At 45.4% G+C, this 11,019-nt stretch overlaps 1 protein-coding gene across 4 annotated transcripts in view; it reads right to left on the bottom strand.

Moving 5' to 3' along the window:
- Positions 1-2,632, bottom strand: part of ZBTB40 (zinc finger and BTB domain containing 40) — a 79,335-nt gene extending 76,703 nt beyond the window's left edge. The window contains exons 1-2 of one of the 4 annotated variants that reach the window (XM_004024856.4): positions 2,429-2,607; positions 1,486-1,773 (exon numbers count right to left, since the gene is read on the bottom strand). The gene's annotated coding sequence lies outside the window, so the exon portion shown is untranslated. Of the gene's footprint in view, positions 1-1,485; positions 2,381-2,428 lie in introns of those variants that run through there. The other 3 variants (XM_063701909.1, XM_004024855.4, XM_063701904.1) reach the window with 3 other exon arrangements.
- Positions 2,633-11,019: the final 8,387 nt, after the last annotated feature.

The following is an 11,019-nucleotide window of genomic DNA, read 5'->3' on the forward strand; positions in this document are numbered from 1 at the left end:
TTATTCCTTTAGAGCAGTTGCCACAGTTTGGAATAACTTTGTTATTTCTTTACTGTCTTGACACTAGGCTTTAGCTTCCAGAACAGAGCCCCAGGTCCATCTTGCTCACCCTGGTAATCACAGGACCTAGACAGTGGTGCTTGGTACATGGAGACACTAAAATATTTGTTCGAGGCCGGGCGCAATGGCTCACGCCTACAATCCCAGCATTTCGGGAGGCTGAGGCGGGCAGATCACTTGAGGTCAAGACTTCAAGACCAGCCTGAACAACATGGTGAAACTCTGTCTCTACTAAAAACACACAAAAAATTAGCCGGGTGTCGTGGCACATGCCTGTAGTCCCAGCTATTCAGGAGGTTGAGGCAGAAGAATCACTTGAACCCAGGAGGCGGAGGTTGCAGTGAGCCGAGATTGTGCCACTGCACTCCAGCCTGGGCAACAGAGCGAGACTCTGTCTCAAAAAAATAAATAAAATAAAATAAAATAAAATAAAAATTTGTTCAATGAATGACCTAGATTTGTTTACTTGGTATTTACCTGCAAACACCAGGTTGTGGGTACTGGCTAGCAGCTGAGGATACAACAGTAAAGTGTGGTCCCTGCCCTTAAGGACCTCCTAAGCTAGTAGGAAAGACAATAAACAGATGGAACAATACAGGGTGGCCAGTGTGATCAGATTAGCTTCAGCTCTCAGCTGAATGCATTAGCTATGTAACCTTGAACATCTCTCCACCGTGAGTTTGTTTCCTCTATGCGTAAAATGGTAATATTAATACTACTTATGTCATAGTATTGGTGTGAGGATTAAGTGATAGCCCATATAAATAAAGCACTTAGCACAGTACCTGGCACAAAATAATCACTCAGTAAATAGCAACTAATAATTTTATTATGATGATGCTATTACAGCTGTATTTGAAATTATCTCTGTCTACCTGTATACCACTTGTCCAAGCCCCATATAGAATTTAAATTCCATGGAAGGGCAGAAATCATATTTGTCTTGTTCACCACTGTATTTCCAGGAATTTGAAACGTCTCTGGTACACAGTAAGTGCTCAACAAACACTAAATGATTAATGAATGCATGCGTACATGCATGGGGTGTTCTGAAACCATTTGTTAAACCACTAATGAATAGCTAAGTTTGGGGACTACTGACATAGAAGAAAAGTGTTTATATTAGAAAGGAGGGGCAGAAATTTGATGATTTAGCTAAGTAGAAAAAAATTTCACTTTGAGATTGTAATTAAATCTCCACTAACCATACAAAGATCTGGGTACAATTCCAGGGAAGAACAAACAATTCCAGGTAGAAAAGACTTGAAAGAATAAAATCCAAAGCAGTTTGACCGGTGCCATCAGGCAGGGGGCTCCCAGGGACGGGCTCAATTTGGCAGCCCTATAACCTAGTACACCTATAAATATCTTAACCACTCAGAACAAATTTCTTCCTCTTTTGTAAAATGGAAATACCATACTTACTTATAAAGCGTCGTCATAAAGTAGAACAACACTTGTATGAATATAAATAAAGCACCTGGTTCATTGTAGCACTGGCTGCATGGTACCAACGCTATTCAAAGCAGGAGAAACTCTGAATAGTCAGTAAGACCAGAAGGGAAGCCAGAGTGTTCTGTCAACTAAAGTGCTCTCGGTGCATCGGGCAGTTTTAACTCTTTTCCCACTCCAGAAGAACGGACGAGAGGAATAGCTGAATGACAACACTGATCCAATCTCCTTGTGTTTAGGGCAGGGGTCAGTAGACGTTTGCTGCAAGGGACCAGACAGAAATATTTCTGGCTTTGTGAGCCAGCCGATCAAAGCCAAGCAACGGCTGCGCAACTACTCAGCTCTGCCCTCTTGGCAGGAAAGCAGCCATAGACAATACATCAACAATGAACAGGGCCGTGTTCCAATAAAACTTCATTTATGGACTTGATTTCATAGAACTTTCGCAAATTACATGAAATATTCTTCCCCCTAACCATTTGCAAATGTAAACAAAGACCGAGAGGGGAAGAGAGAAGGCGGGGCATGGATTAGGCCCAAGGCCATAGTCCGCTGACGCCCGGCGAAGGGACCTGAAGGGAGGGGGAGTGAGACAGCGACAAGAGGCCTCCGGACGGGCCGAGAGGGAGGTGCGGGGCGACAGCGAGCCCCAGGCGGTGTCAGGTCGGGCCCGGCGCCCTGAGTGGGTCCCCGCGGTCTCTCCCCTCCGCAGTCTATAGCAGAGCCGGCGCCAGGGGTGCGGAACGCCCCTGGAGGGGGCACGTCCGGGGTGTAGGTGAGGCGGCCGTGATTCGGCCGAGTCCCGCGGAGTTCGCCACGCGGAAGGGTCTGTATACACCCCCCATTTAGGGCGCACCCGGGCCTCCGCTGCAAGAAGGGTCTCCACGCGGAGTCCCAGCCCTGTTTCTATGGTTACCTGTTCAGCACCGATTCAAACTGCCGTTCTTTATTGACAGCGCCATAGAGGACACGAACACTCCTGCCCGAAGGGAACAATAAAGCTTTCGCCATTCAACAGCGCCGGAGACGCCAGAAGGCGGCCATCTTGAGGCCGGCGCGCAATGGGTATCAAGAGGGGAGGGGGCGGCCCGACCTGCCCCACGCGCCGCGGTCACGTGCTGGGGGCGGGGCCTGTGTCACGCGCTCGCTTTCCACCTATGCTAGGACGGCGGGGCCGGCCGGTTGCTAGGCTCTTCTCTGACCTCTGACCTTGGCCACTCCCTCCTTCCCTCCCCACACTTCCTAAGTGAAGTTTTTTTCTTTTTTTTTTTTTTTTTTTGAGATGGGAGATTCGCTCTTGTTTCCCAGGCTGGAGTGTAGCGGCGCGATCTCGCCCCACTGCAGCCTCCGCCTCCCAGGTTCAAGCGATTCTCCTGCCTCAGCCTCCCGAGTAGCTGGGATTACAGGCGCGCGCCACCACGCCCTGCTATTTTTTTTTCTCTTCTATTTTTAGTAGAGACAGGATGTCACCATGTTGGCCAGGCTGGTCCCGAACTCCTGAGCTCAGATGATCCACCTGCCTCGGCCTCCCACCATGCCCGGCCCTAAGGAAAGTTCTAATGGAGCTCCGCAGTCTCTCGCTCCGGCAGCTCTAGGATTAGGATTTTGTTTCAAAGGAGGGCAAGGAAGTGAACACAAAAGGCTTCGTTTTTCCAAAACAACACATTCACGTGCGAGGCGGAGAGGCGACCTGAGCCGCGTCCCCAGCCCGCACTCTTCGTGGGACAAGCTTGGCGCTGGTGGGGCGCAGTGGGCTGAAGGCATCCTGGAGGCATCCTGATCCTGCCTCTCGCACCTCCCAATTTTGGGATTTAGGGGCTTTGGGATTTAGTCCTAGCTTTTCTTTTGCTCATTTTCCTTCTCACACACTATGCGTTCCCTGTTGAAGCGTCCCCTTGCCACCCTTCCTTACACAAACATTTAAATCAGATCCAGCAGTATCAAACTGAGTCACCTCCGCGCTGGCCCACTGAACACAGTCACCCTGTCACTGACATGCAGCCACTTTTTCTGTCCCTGACAGTTACGTGCCCAAATCCAGCCATCTTAGTGCAATGTCCAGCTTCCTCTGTGGTTATACCTTTTCCATCTGCAATGTCAATATTCAGTCGTTCTGAGAGCTGTCTCTGGCCGACTGACTCACCCCATCACCATTTTACATCACAAATTCAATATACTGGGCAGAACTGTCACTTGCATTGTCGCTGTCTCCCGGTCGATCATATTTACTGTCACTGTCTGACATGCAGCTACCGTCAATGACCATAAACTTCAAACGGTTCTGTTCAAAATAGCACTTTGTTTGCCCAGCTGTTGCCCTTTCTGTTGTTTTCACTGTCATTGTCATGCAGCCACTTTTGCTGCCACACAGTCAAGCCAGTATTTAACAGGCCCCTTCAGGGTACACTGTTGTCCTCATACCCTTGTGCCCAATTAGTCACCTCACTATTATACTCATGTCACTGTTACATTCAGGGTCGGATTTACTGTAGCTGTTATTTAGTCACTTTTGTAGTCACTGGAACCACGCCTACAGCTGTTGTGTCTCCTAAGCCCTCATTTCCACCAGCCTCACATTCTCTTTTAGTGGGAACGTAGGGTTGCTAGATTTAGCAAACAAACACCTAGAAGGGTGCTTGGCACATAGTAGGTGCTCTAGAAATATTTATCGAGTTAATGGGATTACAGGTGTGAGCCACTGGACATTTTGGGAGCATTTTGGGAGGCCGAGGCAGGCGGATCACCTGAGGTCAGGAGTTCGAGACCAGCCTGGCCAACATGGTGAAACCCCCGTCTCTACTAAAAATAGAAGAATTACCTGGGCATGGTGGCAGGTGCCTGTAATCCCAGTTACTCAGGATGCTGAGGCAGGAGAATCGCTTGAACCTGGGAGGCGGAGGTTGGAGTGAGCTGAGATCACGCCACTGCACTCCAACCTGGGCAACAAGAGCGAGACTCCGTCTCAAAAAAAAAAAAGAGAAATATTTATCGAATTAATGGATTTTAAAAAACAATATCATTGCCAATGTGCTGTATGTGAATGCAGATGGCTTGAAGCTCAGGAGTCTCAATAGGAATAAGTTTTCAGGCACCATCTGTCCCTCCTGTTCCACTTAACAAGACTTCAAATCCTATAGGGACTAAACGAAGAGAGCAAAAGAAAAGTGGCCACCAAGTGTACTCAGTTATTGGGACAGCAGTGACAAAGAAGAGGCTTTCTATAACTTTTTTTTAAATGAATACATGCTTATTATAAAATATTTAGGAAATATGGAAAGGAATCTTTCCCTGGGGGGATTGTTTTAGACATCTCCCAACACACCCCACACACGTATCCACAGTCAGTGGATCAATGGCTGCAGTTTCCCCATCACCATTTACTTAAGGTTTTGCATTAACAGAAATTCTCATGGGGCTGACTTGCCTACAGTTCATGAACAACGACATACTGTCATGGAGAGCAATGGCTCTGGCTTCTGGCTGGTCATGATATGGAAGAATAAGAAGACAATGGCTAGACCTTCTAGACCTTGTAAGGGCCTCATCTCCCCACAGAGCTTCGACAGCTGCGGAGAAATAACCTGTGCTTCCCGATCACCGGAAGGACCCAAACCTTGACTTTGAGGGGGAGGGTTGAGAACTTTTCAACTTTTTTTCTACTTTGGAAAAGAGTGTTCCCATGCCACCACCCAGTGTAAGATGCCCGAGGTGCCTCTGCTAAACTGCCAGCTGTTTCCAGAGTGACTACTATATGCCAAGAACACTGAGGTCAACAAAACATGTTCCTGGCCGTAGTAAGAAATAACCAGCTGGCTGCGGTGGCTCACACCTGTAATCCCAGCACTTTGGGAGGCCGAGGCAGGCGGATCATGAGGTCAGGAGTTCAAGACCAGCCTGGCCAACATGGCGAAACCCCATCTCTACTAAAAATACAAAAAAAATTAGTTGGGCATGGTGGTGCTGGCTTGTAATCCCAGCTACTCAGGAGGCTGAGGCAAGAGAATTGCTTGAACCTGGGAGGCAGAGGTTGCAGTGAGCCGAAATCACGCCACTGCACTCCAGTCTGGATGATGGGGCAAGACTGTCTCAAAAAAAAAAAAAATTAAAAAGAAAAAAAGAAATAACACAACCACCACGACTTCTCCTGCTAATAACAGCAATCATTTATCTCACTCTTTCTGCCAGGTACCATGCCAAGCCCTTTAATTAAATTATCTCATTTAATTCTTGTAATCACCTAATGAAGTAGGTAACATTTTTACCCCCATTTTATACAGGAGGAAACAGACTTAGAGGGGGTAAATAATTTGCTCAAAGAAACACAGCTACTAAATAGTAGAGTTAGGGTTTAAACCTAGGAGGTCTGACTGCAGTCTGCACTTTTTTTCAACCTGTAGTAATAACTTTTGGGTTTTACAAAATAAATGTGTTTATTATCAAGAATTCAAGGATTACAGAAAAACACAAAAGAAAGAGTAAAACAGAATCGCTGTAAATCCTAGCACTTAGCAGCAACGTATCATTATAGATGAGAATTTCTCCCAACTCTGGGCATATTTACATGGGTTGATGGGGAGATAATAATGATAATAATGACAGCTTCCATGCAATAAGCACTATGTGCTGGACATTGTTCTAAGCGCTTTCCATGAATTAACACATTTAATTTATTCCAAGAGAGATAGATCGATTGACATAAGTTTATTAAAATGAACTCATTTGACATATTCAGGGTTCACATCAACAGCCAACCACCTGGTGATGTTTTTCCCCAAAGCTGGTTCTTTCCTCAGTTTTGCTGTCTTCTCTCCACTTTCCAATCAAATTCTATGCCCAGAGTCCTTGGGCTGCAAAAGCTGAGTCTTTAAATAGCACCCTCTGCACAGCTGCTGTCCGGTCAAATGTCTCTGCTGTTCCCCAAGGCAGTGGTGTTATTTGTGGAAGTGAAGTTTGCTGGAGGCTCGACATATGCTTTTTATTTGTTCGAGTAGGTGTCTGGGCCTTGGCATTCACTTTCCTGGCTTTCTAAGTGTTAGAATTTCACTACCTTTTTTCCAGTCCAAATGAAGCTCAGTCTTCAGCTCTTGCCCAGTGGATACCAGACAGTCTCAGATGAGGCTGCTGTTGGAATTTGCCAAATGACTCAGAAAGGTCAACTGCCTGCCTGCTTATTCATCCCAGATGACAAACACCGAGGAGGAGGGAGACTGCCTTGCTCCAGCGGGGCTGCCCAGACAACAGTAGCACTTCTGCGGGCCTGACCCTATGAATCCCTCGCCTTGGTTGCCCCTAAGGCAAAAGGCACTCACATTTAGAAGGATGGAATAGTTTCCACTGAGATGGCTCACAGGCCCGTCATATTTACCTGATCCAAAACTGGAGTGATGATTTCCCAGCCAAGCCTGTTTCTCCCCTCAGGGTTTCTAGCTCCGAGATGAGGCGAGATGATAGCCCACCTGCCATTCTCTGCCCGCTTGCTCAGGTCAGACACCTGGGAATTGTCACAGACATCTCTCTCTCTAACCGTCAACCACTCACCAAGTCTTGATTTCACCTCTGATACACTCTGTCCAGGTCCACAGCCAAAGTCCAAATCACCTTTACCTCTTAAGTACTCTACTACCCTCCCCCTGCAACCACTTTTCATATCCTTTACAATGTTCTGCAGACAGCAAGCCAGCATGATCTTTCATTTCCTTTAGAATCAACTTTACCAAGGTATAATTTACATATAAAAATGTACTCATTAAAAATGGAATTTTGGCAAATATATGCACCTGTGTAACCATTACCAACCATATCAAGATTTAGAACTCTTTTTTTTTTTTTTTTTGAGATAAGGTCTTGCTCTGTCGCCCAGGCTGGAGTGCAGTGACACTATCATGGCTCACTGCAGCCTCAACCTCCTGGGCACAAGTCATCCTGCTGCCTCATCTCCCTGAGTAGCTGGGACTACAGGTGCATGCCACCATACCCAGCTAATTTTTGTATTTTTTGTAGAGATGGAATTTTGCCATGTTGCCCAGGCTGGTCTCAAACTCCTGAACTCAAGGGGTCTGCTTGCCTCAGCCTCCCAAAGTACTGGGGTTACAGGCGTGAGCCACCGTGACCAGCCTCTAACCTATATAATTTTTCTCCTCTCTAAAGAACTTCTTTTCACCTTTCTTGCAAGTTAGGTCTCCTGGCAACAAATTCCCTCAATTTTTGTTCATCTGAGAAAGTCTTTATTTTTATTTTACTTTTGAAGGATAATTCCACAGCGTACAGAATTCTAGTTCGGTGGAGTTTTCCCTCAACACTTTCAATGTTTCTCTTCATTTTCTTCTGCTTGCAAGGTTTCTGGAGAACTTTCACGGAGAAGTTAGATGTAATTCTTGTCTTTGCTCCTCTGTAGGTAAGGTTTTATTTTTCTGTGGCTTCTTACAAGATTTCTTCATCTTTGGTTTTTCTAAACTTTGAAAATGATATGGTTAGGTAGAGTTTTTGTTCTTTTGCATTTATCATACTTGGTATTCTCTGAGCTTCTGTGATCTGTGGTTCAATGTCTGACATTAATTTGGGAAATTATCAGTTATTCTTGTTTCAAATATGTATTCTGTTTCTTTCTTTCTTCTTCTGACATTCCCATTACATATGTTGCACCTTTTGCAGTTGTCTCACAGTTCTAGGACATTCTGTTTTGTTTTCCTCAGTCTTTTTTCTCATTTTTTTTTTTTTTTTCAGTTTTGGAGGCTTCTACTGACATATCCTTAAGCTCAGAGATTCTTTCCTCAGCCATGTTCAGTGCATTATAATAAGTGTATCAAAGGCATTCTCCATTTCTGTCACAGTGTTTTTATCTCTAGCATTTCTTGTTGGTTCTTTCTTAGAATTTCCATCTCTTTATTTACATTGTTCATCTGTTCTTGCACGCTGTCTCCTTTATCTATTAGAGCTCTTAGCATGTTAATTCATAGTTGCTTAAAATCCCTGGTCTGATAATTCCAACATCCCTACCCAGTGGGGCTGGTTCTGATGCTTGCTTTGTCTCTTTAAATCATATGTTGTTGTGTTGTAGTTGTTTTAGTTTTTTGTTTTTCTTTTTTTTTTTTTGAGACAGAGTCTTGCGCTATTGCCCAGGCTGGAGTGCAGTGGTGTGATCTCAGCTCACTGCAACCTCCACCTCCCAGGTTCGAGCAATTCTGCTGCCTCAGCCTCCCGAGTAGCTGAGACTACAGGTGTGCACCACCATGCCCAGCTAATTTTGTATTTTTAGTAGAGATGGGGTTTCACCATGTTGGCCAGGCTGGTCTTGAACTCCTGACCTCATGATCCACCCACCTTGGCCTCTCAAAGTGCTGGGATTACAGGCATGAACCATCGTGCCTGGCCGGTTTTTTGTTTATTGCCTTTTGGTATGCCTTGTATTTTTTTCTTGACAGCCAAACATGATGTACTGGGTAAATAAGATCTGTAAATAGGCCTTTAGTGATGTGTTGGTAAGGTGGGAGGATATGGGAAGCGTTCTCCAGTCCTGATTAGGGCTCAGTCTTTTGGTGAGCCTCTGCCCCTGGACTGTGAACTTTACAAGTGCTTCTCAGTTTTTCCCCTGATTTAGATGGGGCAGGATGGCCTCAGTGGGCTGGAATTGGATATTTCCCCTCTTCCACATGGAAAGCCAGAAGGGGTTAGAGTTGGGTTTGTCCCTGTTCCCAGATAGTCTAGTCTTTGGTAAAACCTGTAAATCAAAAATAAAATTCTAACCCCCCAAAATTGGCTGAACGTGTTACAGTAGGTAGTTTGTCAGACATGAGCAGGGCAGGAGATGATCTCCCCAACCAGGAATGTTGGGCAAGTATGTTAGCCATAGGAAATGTATCCAAGTCACACAGCACCAAAGTATGTTAGCACTAAGGAACGTACCTAAATCACATGGCACCAAAGTATGTTAGCAGCTGTGAATCTGTATGGGTCTGCAGCAACCTCAGTTCTTGCCTCCTCAGAAGAAAGAATTTGACCAAAGGGCATAAGGCAGAGTGAGAGACCAAGGCAAGTTTTAGAGCAGGAGTGGAAGTTTACTAAAAAGTTTTAGAGCAGGAAGGAAAGGAAGTAAAGTATACTTGGAAGAGGACCAAGCGGGTGACTTGAGAGATTCAAATACGTGGTTTGACCTTTGACTTGGGATTTTATAGACCAGCATGCTCCTGGGGGGTTGTGTTTCTTCTCTTTTCATTCTTCCATTGGGGTGGGCTGTCTGCATGAGCAATGGCCTGCCAGCACTTGGGAGGGGAGCATGCACAGTGAGTTTACTGAAGTCGTACGCATGCTCGCTTGAGGCATTCTTCCCTTACCAGTCAAGTGTTCCTAGAAGGTCATCTATTAACACCAGTTAAACTCCACCATTTTGCCTCTTAGTGCACATGCTTGAACCCACATGCCCAACTCCTGAGATCTTATTGGGAAGCTGCTGATCACCAGTTTCAGGCTTTTTCTATCTATTGGGAGACTGCCTTTCCCTGGTAACACTTTGACCAATTATTATTTTATTTTATTTTGAGACGGAGTCTCTCTCTGTCGCCCAGGCTGGAGTGGCATGATCTCAGTTCACTACAACCTCTGACTCCTGGGATCAAGTGATTCTCCTGACTCAGCCTCCCAAATAGCTAGGACTACAGGTGCCCACCACCACGCCCAGCTAATTTTTATATATATATATTTTTTAGTAGAGATGAGTTTTCGGATGTTTGCCAGGCTGGTCTCTAACTCCTGACCTCAAGTGATCCACTTGTCACGGCCTCCCAAAGTGCTGGGATTACAGGCATGAGCCACCGCACCCAGCGACCAATTATTATTTTAGAGAGACAGTGTAACAACCACCTGACCATTACCTGATGGTCACCTAACATTCCTGGCGGAGGAGTCCCTCTCCTGCCCTGCTTATGTCTGACTACCTGCTGGAACAAAGGGACCCCCATTCTTTGCCAAGGGAATCCCAAAGAAACCTGAAAAACTAGTTCAAGCCATGATGGGAAGGGAGGTTTGACATGCCTAGTTATACACCCTACCTTTGGAGTTTATACACTACTGATCAGCATTAACATTAAAATAGAGATCATAAGACTGACAAAACAGACTGTAGCAATAAGATACCAACTTCCAACCTGACATCACCTGACAGATAGCAGGCCCTGAAGGAAATCAAAGTATTTTACCCCAAAATATATTTCTTTGACATATTTTGAAATGGCCTTGCAAAGCCGTCTCTTGCGGGGGAAATTTGCATTCTATAGAGAATCTCCTTCTCTTTCTAGGTCTTTTCCGGATCCAGGAGAGATTTAAGTAAGAGTCTGACACCTTTTAAGATCCGAAAAGAGACATTTACCATCTATTCTCTCTGAAGCCTGCCACTTAGGGGGTTCATGTGCATAACAAGAACAACTACTCTTATCTTAACTCAAGCATTTCTTTCTGCTGACTTCAACTCTTTAGATAAAGCTTAACTCTTTCAACCAATTGCTAACCAGAAAC

This window comes from Gorilla gorilla, chromosome 1 (genome assembly GCF_029281585.2).
Source record: "Gorilla gorilla gorilla isolate KB3781 chromosome 1, NHGRI_mGorGor1-v2.1_pri, whole genome shotgun sequence".
Classification (NCBI taxonomy): domain Eukaryota; kingdom Metazoa; phylum Chordata; class Mammalia; order Primates; family Hominidae; genus Gorilla; species Gorilla gorilla.